This window comes from Scyliorhinus torazame, chromosome 3, assembly GCF_047496885.1.
Source record: "Scyliorhinus torazame isolate Kashiwa2021f chromosome 3, sScyTor2.1, whole genome shotgun sequence".
Classification (NCBI taxonomy): Eukaryota; Metazoa; Chordata; class Chondrichthyes; order Carcharhiniformes; family Scyliorhinidae; genus Scyliorhinus; species Scyliorhinus torazame.
In genome coordinates, this window is record NC_092709.1 from 264,435,631 (window position 1) to 264,445,368 (window position 9,738).

At 53.8% G+C, this 9,738-nt stretch overlaps 1 pseudogene; it reads left to right on the forward strand.

Annotated features, from left to right (window-relative positions):
• Positions 1-444: 444 nt before the first annotated feature.
• Positions 445-9,455, forward strand: LOC140409422 (large ribosomal subunit protein uL23-like; annotated as a pseudogene).
• The last annotated feature ends 283 nt before the right edge of the window (positions 9,456-9,738 follow it).

Genomic DNA, 9,738 nt, shown 5'->3' on the forward strand with positions numbered 1-9,738 from the left:
ATGCAACAACTGGCGCTCTCTTTGGGGTTGGGGGGGAAAGAGAAATTCTGGTTATTATAAATGTTAAAATGAGCCCACAGGATCTAATTATTATTTCAGATCTATCTCTATTCTGATTACCCTTCAGTTATGCTCTGATTAACAGAACACCAGATCAATTTCCGCTCGTGATTTCCTCCCAGATTATTCCCTCCTGCTTATTGAAAAATATTTTTATTCAATCTTTTTTACATATATACACAAAATATCAGAAGAGCCACACATCAACCTAACTTCTGTTCTTTTTAAATATAAAATATCTTGGACTTTTTTTTTTCCATACTTTAATCTTTTATTTAAACAATGTCTGACTGAAATTAGACAAGAAAAAGTGGAATTGCAGTCAGAAAAGCAATAGGATCTGCCCAAGTCAGGATTGTGATTGAATATTCTCCACTTGCCTGGATGAGTGCAGCTCCAACAACACTCAAGAATCTGGCTCCAAAGGCGAAGAAGGAAGCTGTCCCTGCCAAGACGGAGGCTTAATCCAATGCTTTAAAAGCAAAGAAGGCAATTTTGAAGGGAGTTCATAGTCACAAGCAGACGAAAATAAGGGCAACACCTACCTTCAGAATACCAAAGACACTCTTAACTGAGGAAGCAACCCAAGTACCCCAGAGTAAGTCCAGGAGGAACAAATTAGCCCGTTGTGCTATCATTAAATTCCCTCTGATCGACTTCTGGTGACGGTGATGTGCTGAGCGGATGCACATCAGGTGGCTCTCCTCTGAACCAGAACAAAAAAACGCACTTTTACTTGAATTCTGTCCAAATTTCAAAGAAACAAAATCCCTCAACAACTAAAGGAGGGTAACCAAGAAAAGATGCCAGCGAACGGGAGTTTGAGGGGCCAAAGAGACGGCAGAAAGAGCCATGACCAGCAGGTGGACGAGATGGCGGACCCACGAGGCGAAGGGGCCCCGGCCACCCAGGACAGGGTGGGCAACGGCCCGGACATCAGCTCCCTCTACCTCCATCACCTGGAGACAGGTGGAAGAGCTTCCTGATGAGGGAGCTGACTGTCATGAAGGAGACGATCAGGATAGAGATCCAGGTGTCGGTCTAGGTGGCGATGGCGATGGCCACCAGAAGGCAATCGACAGGCTGGCAACTCCGGAGAGGACGATCGTCGACCTGGAAAAGGCCTCGATGGACCAGAGCGACAGAATCGGCACCCTGGAGGCAGAGGTAAAAAGGTTGGTGGCGACCCAGGGGAAACTAAGGGGAAAAGTTAAGGACTGGGAGAACAGGTCTCGGCGACAACACATCAGGATCGTGGGCCTGCCGGAAGGCACTGTGGACAACTTACTCGGGAGAGACAGCTTCCCCCAAACCCTCCCAGGGCTCGACGGAGTGCACAGGTCACTCAGACTGAAACCTAAGGCCAGGGAGCAGCTGAGAGTGATTATCGAAAAGTTCCACCGATACCAGGACCATGAGAGGGTCCTGCGGTGGGCACGGCAGACAAAAACAAGCACCTGGGAATTACATAAAATCAGAATTTACCAGGACATTGGGGTAAAGCTAGCAAAACGCAAAGCCGAGTTCAATCAGGCGAAATCAGCCTGTACAAGAACGGGGTATGCTTCGGCCTGCTGTTCACAGCTAGGCACTGGGTCAAATAATAAAAAAAGCATTATTTCAACTCCCCAGAGGAAGCAAATGAGTTTGTCAGAACCAAAGGCCTGGACAAGGCAACAATGAGAGTTTTACAGAAAAAGGCTGAAAGATAGCAGAGGCAGACTGGTAATCGAGTAAACCGAACGTTTGAGACCTTCTACTGAACACTGTCCAAACCCCCGACGGGGGCACGGAGAAGAAACGGTTCCTCGATGGTCTGGACATGTCAGTCGTGGGGGATGATAGGCAGTTGGAGCTGGAAGCACCAATAGGTCTGGGAGAAATCATGGAGAGTATCAGCTCCATGCGGGCGGGGAAGGCACTGGGGCCGATGGGTTCCTGGGGGACTTCTATAAGAAATTCACACTAGCCCTGGCCCTGCACCTATGGGACTCGCTAGCGAGGGGCACCCTGCCTCCTACGCTAACACAGGCCACGATATCGCTAATATCCCAAAAAGACAAGGACCCGATGGAATGTGAATCATATAGCTGAATCACTGCTGAATGTAAACTCAAAGATACTCGCAAAAGTCCTGGCCAAGAGACTGGAGAACTGCACGGTGGTCGTGGAGGATCAGACGGGCTTTATCAAGGGTAGGCAGCTAACTGCGAACATCAGGCGGCTGCTGAGTGTAATAATGACCCTCCCCCAGGGAGAGAACACCAGAGGTGATCGTCTCCCTGGACGCAGAAAAGGCCTTCGACCAAGTCGAGTGGAAATACCCCATTGAGGTGCTGGAGTGGTTTGGGCTGGGAACAGTATTCACCTCGTAGATGAAACTCTTGTACAACACCCCAAGGTGAGCGTTCGGACCAATTGCCCACTATCCGCACTCTTATTCGCTCTAGCAATTGAACCACTGGCGATCGCTCTGCGAGATGCAGAAAGCTGGAAGGGTATAGAAAGAGGGGGCAGAGAGCAGAGTTTCACTTTATGCGCATGATCTGCTCCTCTACATCTTGGACCCACAGAATGGCCTGAAAGTAATCAAGCAGCTCCTGGAAGAGTTCAGAACCTTTTTGGGCCGCAAACCCAGCCTGCGCAAGAGCGAGGCTTTCCCGGTGAACTCGAATGGGGGAGGGACAGAACTGGAAGGTGTGGTAAACCACTGTTGCACCTCTATTAGGTGGTGTATGGTAGGACTTGTACTACAGGTACGTTGGTAGTCCCTGCCTGCTGGCTCAGCCCAGTAGGCGGAGTATAAATGTGTGTGTCCTCCATGCTGCAGCCACTTCGCCAGCTGCTGTGGGAGGCCACACATCTTAGAGCAATAAATCCTCAGTTGTATCCAACTCAAGTCTTTGTGCAATTGATCGTGCATCAATTTATTGCTCTAAGATTTTCAAAAGATGGACCTCCGTATCAAGCCGGATCGCCTGCAGTTGGATCCGCATTCAAGCGACGCCAAAAAGGACTTTCAGCATCAGCTAGCTTGTTTCGAGGCGTACATCAACTCGGCATCCAGCCCTGTCTCGGAGGCTCAGAAAATACAGATCCTGTACTCAAGGTTGAGCTCCAACGTCTTTCCGCTGATCCAGGACGCGCGGAACTACGACGAAGCCATGACGCTTCTCAAAGAAAATTACGCTCAGAAGACGAACACGCGCTTCGCCAGGCAGGTACTCCCCACTCGCTCTCAACTCCCTGGTGAGTCCATAGAAGACTTCTGGCGGGCCCTAATCCCACTCGTCCGGGACTGGGACTGTCAGGCCATTCCGGCCACTGAACATTCAAACCTCCTTATGTGGGACGCGTTCGTAACGGGGATTGGGTCAGACCTCATATGCCAGCGACTGTTAGAAGGGGACCAGCTCGACCTAGCAGAGACAAAGAAGCTAGCGCTCTCTATGACGGTCGCCTCGCGCAACATTCAGGCCTATTCCCCCAGCCGCGTGGCCCACCCCTCCTACGCATTGTGGACCCCACAGACGGCCGCCCCAGCGGGGGCCTTACCCAGCCAATACGCCTGTGCCATGCACCAGCCAGTGAACCCTGGGGTCCCCGATGTTACTTTTGCGGCCAGCAGAAACACCCCCGCCAACGCAGCCCGGCCTGCGATGCCATTTGCAAGGCTTGTGGTAAGAAGGGGCACTTCGCCGCGGTGTGCCAGGCCCATGCAGTCGCCACTATCGCCCCCATCCCCCTCATTTACGGACAATGGGCGTCGCCATCTTCACCTCCCTGGACCACGCGCGGCCTGTCGGCGCCACCATCTTCCCCTCCGCGCAACACGTGCGGCCCATGGGCGCCGCCATCTTGTTCAACCCCCGCCACGTGCAGCCCATGGGCGCCGCCATTTTGTCCTCCTCAAGGTCTTCAGGTGCCGTCATCTTGTCTCCCCCATGGCACATGGGCACCGCCAACGTTCCAGCACCTGTGCCCACAGGCTCCCCATCATCCGACACCACGACGACCGACCACGACACGCCTCAGTGACCATCGACCAGTCTCATCCGCACAACCTGGCCACCGCATCGACCAGCGTTAAAATCAACAGACACGTGACCTCTTGCCTGCTGGACTCCGGGAGCACCGAAAGCTTCATCCACTCGGATACGGTAAGGCGCTGCTCCCTTGCAGTACACCCGCCAACCAAAGAATGTCCCTGGCCTCCGGATCCCATTCCATGGCAATCCGGGGGTACTGTATGGTCAGACTCACGATCCAGGGCGTAGAATTCAGTGGCTTCCGCCTCTACGTCCTCCCTAACATCTGTGCTGCCCTGTTACTCGGCCTGGACTTCCAGTGCAACCTCCAGAGCCTAACCCTGAAATTCGGCAGGCCTCTACCACCCCTTACTGTGTGCGGCCTCGTGACCCTAAAGGTCGATCCGCCTTCCCTCTTCGCAAATCTAACCTCGGATTGCAAATCCGTCGCCAGCAGGAGCAGACGGTACAGCACCCAGGACAGGACCTTCATCGGGTCCGAGGTCCAGCGGCTGCTTCGGGAAGGCATCATCGAGGCCAGCAACAGCCTCTGGAGAGCCCTAGTGGTAGTAGTTAAAACTGGGGAGAAACACAGAATGGTCGTGGACTGCAGCCAGACCATCAATTGGTACACGCAGCTCGACACGTACCCCCTCCCAACCATATCTGATATGATCAATCAGATTGCACAGTACGGGTCTTCTCAATGGTAGACCTCAAATCCGCCTACCACCAACTCCCCATTCGTAAATCGGACCGTCCATACACTGCCTTCGAGGCAAACGGTCGCCTCTATCACTTCCTCAGGGTTCCTTTCGGCGTCACCAACGGTGTCTCGGTCTTCCAAAGGGAGATGGACCAAATGGTCGACCGGTACGGTTTGCGGGCCACTTTTCCGTACCTAGACAACGTCACCATCTGCGGCCATGATCAGCAGGACCTTGCCAAATTTCACCACACCGACACTCTCCTAAACCTCACCTACAACAAGGAGAAGTGCGTGTTTAGCACGACCCGCTTAGCCATCCTCGGCTATGTGGTCCAGAACGGAGTTCTGGGGCCCGATCCCGACCGCATGCGTCCCCTCATGGAGCTCCCCCTTCCCCACTGCCCCAAGGCCCTCAAACGCTGTCTGGGGTTCTTTTCATACTACGCCCAGTGGGTCCCAAACTATGCGGACAAGGCCCGCCCATTTTCCCCTGACGGCCGAGGCACAACAGGCCTTCGCCCGTATCAGAGCCGATATCGCCAAGGCCGGGATGCACGCAGTAGACGAGACACTGCCCTTTCAAGTAGAGAGCGACGCATCAGACGTCGCCCTAGCTGCTACCCTCAATCAGGCAAGCAGGCCCGTGGTATTCTTTTCCCGCACTCTTCATGCCTCAGACATTCGGCAGTCACCCGTCGAAAAGGAGGCCCAGGCTATCGTTGAAGCTGTGCGGCATTGGAGACATTACCTGGCCGGCAGGAGATTCACTCTCCTCACTGACCAACGGTCAGTAGCCTTCATGTTCAACAACACACAGCGGGGCAAGATCAAGAATGATAAGATCTTGAGGTGGAGGATCGAGCTCTCCACCTACAATTACGAGATTTTGTATCGCCCCGGCAAGCTCAACGAGCCCTCAGACTCCCTATCCCGAGGTACATGTGCCAGCGCACAAATAGACCGACTCCGGACCCTGCACGACAGCCTTTGTCACCCGGGAGTCACACGGTTGTACCATTTTATAAAGGCCCGCAATCTGCCCTACTCCATCGAGGAAGTCAGGGCAATCACCAGGGACTGCCAGGTCTGCGCGGAGTGCAAACCGCACTTCTACCAGTCACACCGTGCGCGCCTGGTGAAGGCCTCCCGCCCCTTTGGACGCCTCAGCGTGGATTTCAAAGGGCCCCTCCCTTCCACCGACCGTAACACGTATTTTCTCAGTGTGGTCGATGAGTACTCCAGATTCCCCTTCGCCATCCCATGCCCCGATATGACGTCTGCCACCGTCATCAAAGCCCTCAACACAATCTTCGCTCTGTTCGGCTTCCCCACCTACATCCACAGTGACAGGGGATCCTCATTCATAAGTGATGAGCTACGTCAGTTCCTGCTCAGCAGAGATATCGCCTCCAGCAGGATGACCAGCTACATCCCCCGGGGAAACGGACAGGTAGAGAGGGAGAACGGGACGGTACGGAGGGCCGTCCAACTGGCCCTACGGTCCAGGACCTCCCGGCCTCCCGCTGGCAGGAGGTCCTCCCTGATGCACTACACACCATTCGGTCACTACTGTGCACTGCCACTAACAACACACCCCATGAGCGTCTCTTTGCCTTCTCCAGGGAGTCCACATCCGGGGTGCCGCTCCCGACTTGGCTCGCAGCTCCAGGACCAGTCCTGCTCCGTAGGCACGTCCGACTCCACAAGGCAGACCTGTTGGTGGAAAGGGTGCAATTGCTCCATGCAAACCCCCAGTATGCCTACGTGGCGTACCCCGACGGCCGCCAGGATACTGTCTCCCTCAGGGACCTGGCACCAGCCGGTTCCACACACACACACCCCTCCGGCCCGGCGCCACCCTCCCCTCCCCCGGCGCTCCCAGCAGCAATGCCCCCAGGACCATTCGTCCTCCCCCTACCCACGCCCGAGGATGAAGAGGATTTTGGCACGCTCCCGGAGTCACCGAACATCGGACCAGCATCGACATCGCCGCCACCACTACGTCGCTCCCAGCGGCACATCAAGGCCCCGGACCGGTTAAACCTCTAACTGGTCCACTGGACTTGCTCCGCCCAGTAGGCGGAGTATAAATGTGTGTGTCCTCCATGCTGCAGCCATTTCGCCAGCTGCTGTGGGAAGCCACATATCTTAGAGCAATAAAGCTTCAGTTGTACCCAACACAAGTCTTTGTGCAATTGATCGTGCATCATTCAAACCAGCTCAAAGCAAATTCCCGCTACCTGGGGATCCAGATAACCCATGACTGGACACAGATCCACAAGTGGAACCTGACCAGTCTGGCGGAGGAAGTGAAAAAAGGACCTACAGAGATGCACTCCCTTTTTCCCTGGCGTGGGGAATGCAGACGATAAAAATGAACGTACTGCCGAGGTTCCACTTCCTGTTGAGATCCATACCGATCTTCATCCCCAAGACCTATTTGCACAAAGTAGACAAAATGATTATGCCATGTGTGTGTGTGAGTTGGGGGGAGAAGAACCAGTGGATCTCTAAGTCGATCCCGCAAACGAGGAAAGACATGGGCAGTCTAGCCCTGTCAAATCTTCAGTGTTACCACTGGCCGGCCACAGCAGAGAGGGTGAGGGTTGGATACGAGAGCCAAACGCAGACTGGGTGAGGCTGGAGGAGTCCTCCTGCAAGGGAATGACCCACCGAGCACTTGCCACGGCAGCGCTCCCATCCCCCTCGGCAAGGCACACATCTAGCCCAACGGTGGTAACCACATTGAAGACATTGAATCAAATGAGGCAACATTTTGGTTGAACCAAGATGTCCTCTATGGCCTCCAGCTGCGGCAACCACAAATTACCACCAGCCATGCTCGACGCCACCTTTAAAAAATGGAGACAGGATGGGGGGGGACGCTAACAGTCAGGACGTTCGACATAGGGGACAGACTCGTGACCTTAGGCCAACTGGCAGAGGACCTGGACCTACCAACGGGACACGAGCTCAGGCACCTCCAAATTAAACACTTTCTCTGCAAGGAGAAGGCAAAGTACTCCAGGGCCCCGAGAGACATTCTCCTAGAGGAGCTTATCACCACGGACAATAAGAACAAAGAACACTACAGCACAGGAACAGGCCCTTCGGCGCCTCACCCTAGCGACTGCCATCGAGACCTGCGTCCTCCATGAGAACGCGACCAGCCGGTACTCCCAAAGCCAGGCAGCCGAAACGGCACGGCACGGGTCCCACGAGGTGGAAGGGGTCCAGTCGATCAAGTTCCTCCCGGCCCATGGCCCGGACGAGGGCGGCCATTTTGCGCGCTTTCCGAGGCCTCCCGCGCTTGTACGCGCCAAAAGAGGGGACGTTGACCCAGAGGAACGTGATGCGCAGGCGCGCTCTACGCAGGACCGCACCACACATGCGCGGTGGCGCAACAAACGCAACAAATGCCATGACATCACGACATGTGGCAACTGTGGCTCCGCCCACTTAAAGCGGCAATGTCCGGCCAAGGCGCGACAATGCCTTCGATGTGGCAGGATGGGCCACTATGCTGCCTGCTGTCGAGCAGCTCAACCTGCCCACTCCCAACAATTCCGCCAGCCTTGCAGGGACGTGCGGGCGATTCAGCTCCCCTACACTGAGTCATATCCAGATAGTATGCAGACCAGCGATACCGAAGACAGGGAGCCCATCCGCGTTGCGGTAATCCACAAGAACCAGATGTCCCCAAGTCGGAACCACCAGCCGCTGCCAGTGCACAGCATTGATCCGGGTGATGAGTGGTGTGCCACCCTAACGGTTAACCAATCCCAGATCACATTTCACCTGGATTCTGGTGCCTCCGCCAATCTCCTCGCATGGTCAACCTTCCAGACCTTGAAGGTTAAACCACCGATTCTGCCATCCCACTGTCAGCTGGTTGACTACAATGGAAACCTCATCCCGGCCACGGGGTCCTGCCAGCTCGATTTTACACACATACTCAGATGCACTCAACACACATTTCTATTTATTATCATGTCGGCACATATCCTTTGTGAAAGGGGGGGGGATGTCATGATATCCACATCAGCAATCACACACACCCTGATGGACAGGCAGTTGGACCAACCAGAACACATATAACATCGCAGCCAATCACCAGTGAGAGCACACACACTATAAAACAGGGAACACCACAGTTCCCGCTCATTCTACCAGGAGAGAGCACAGAGCTCACAGCGTGCCACTCAGACATAGACCATGTGCTGAGTGCCTCACTAGGATAGTGATAGGGCTGGGTCCACAGGTTAGCTGGTGAAGCACGTACCCAAGCCAGCAGTTATCGTTGATTAGACAATAAAACAGAGTTGTACCATCTACAGCCGTGTTGGATCATTTGTGCATCAGAACACCCAACACGACAAAAGGGACAAAATGAAGCCCACGGGGTCAAGGGGAAGGGCCACAAATTCCCTCTGATCACCGAGTCCGCGGTGAAAAGAATCGAGGACACTACCTTGGTTTTCATTGTTGACATTGAAGCCAATAAACATCAGATAAAATGGGTTATCAAGAAACTATATGATTTTGATGTAGCTAAAGTTCACACTCTTATCAGGCCTGATGGTGAGAAGAAAGTCTATGTCTGGTTGGTCCCAGACTATGATGCATTGGATATTGCTAATAGGATTGGTATCATCTAAACTGGTTTCAAGAGGATTTGTATAAATATTTAACCACCACCTGGAGATTCCTTTCCAAGTCACTCACCATCCTAACTTGGAAGTATATCGCCGTTCTTTCACTGTCGCTGGGTCAGAATCCTGGAGTTCTCTCCCTAACTGCATTGTAGGTGTAGCTGCACCTCAGGAACTGCAATGGTTCAAGAAGGCGACCACCATCTTCTGAAGGACAACTAGGGATGGGCAATAAATGCTGAACTAGCCAGTGACGCTCACATCCCATTAAATGATTTTTTAAAAAACT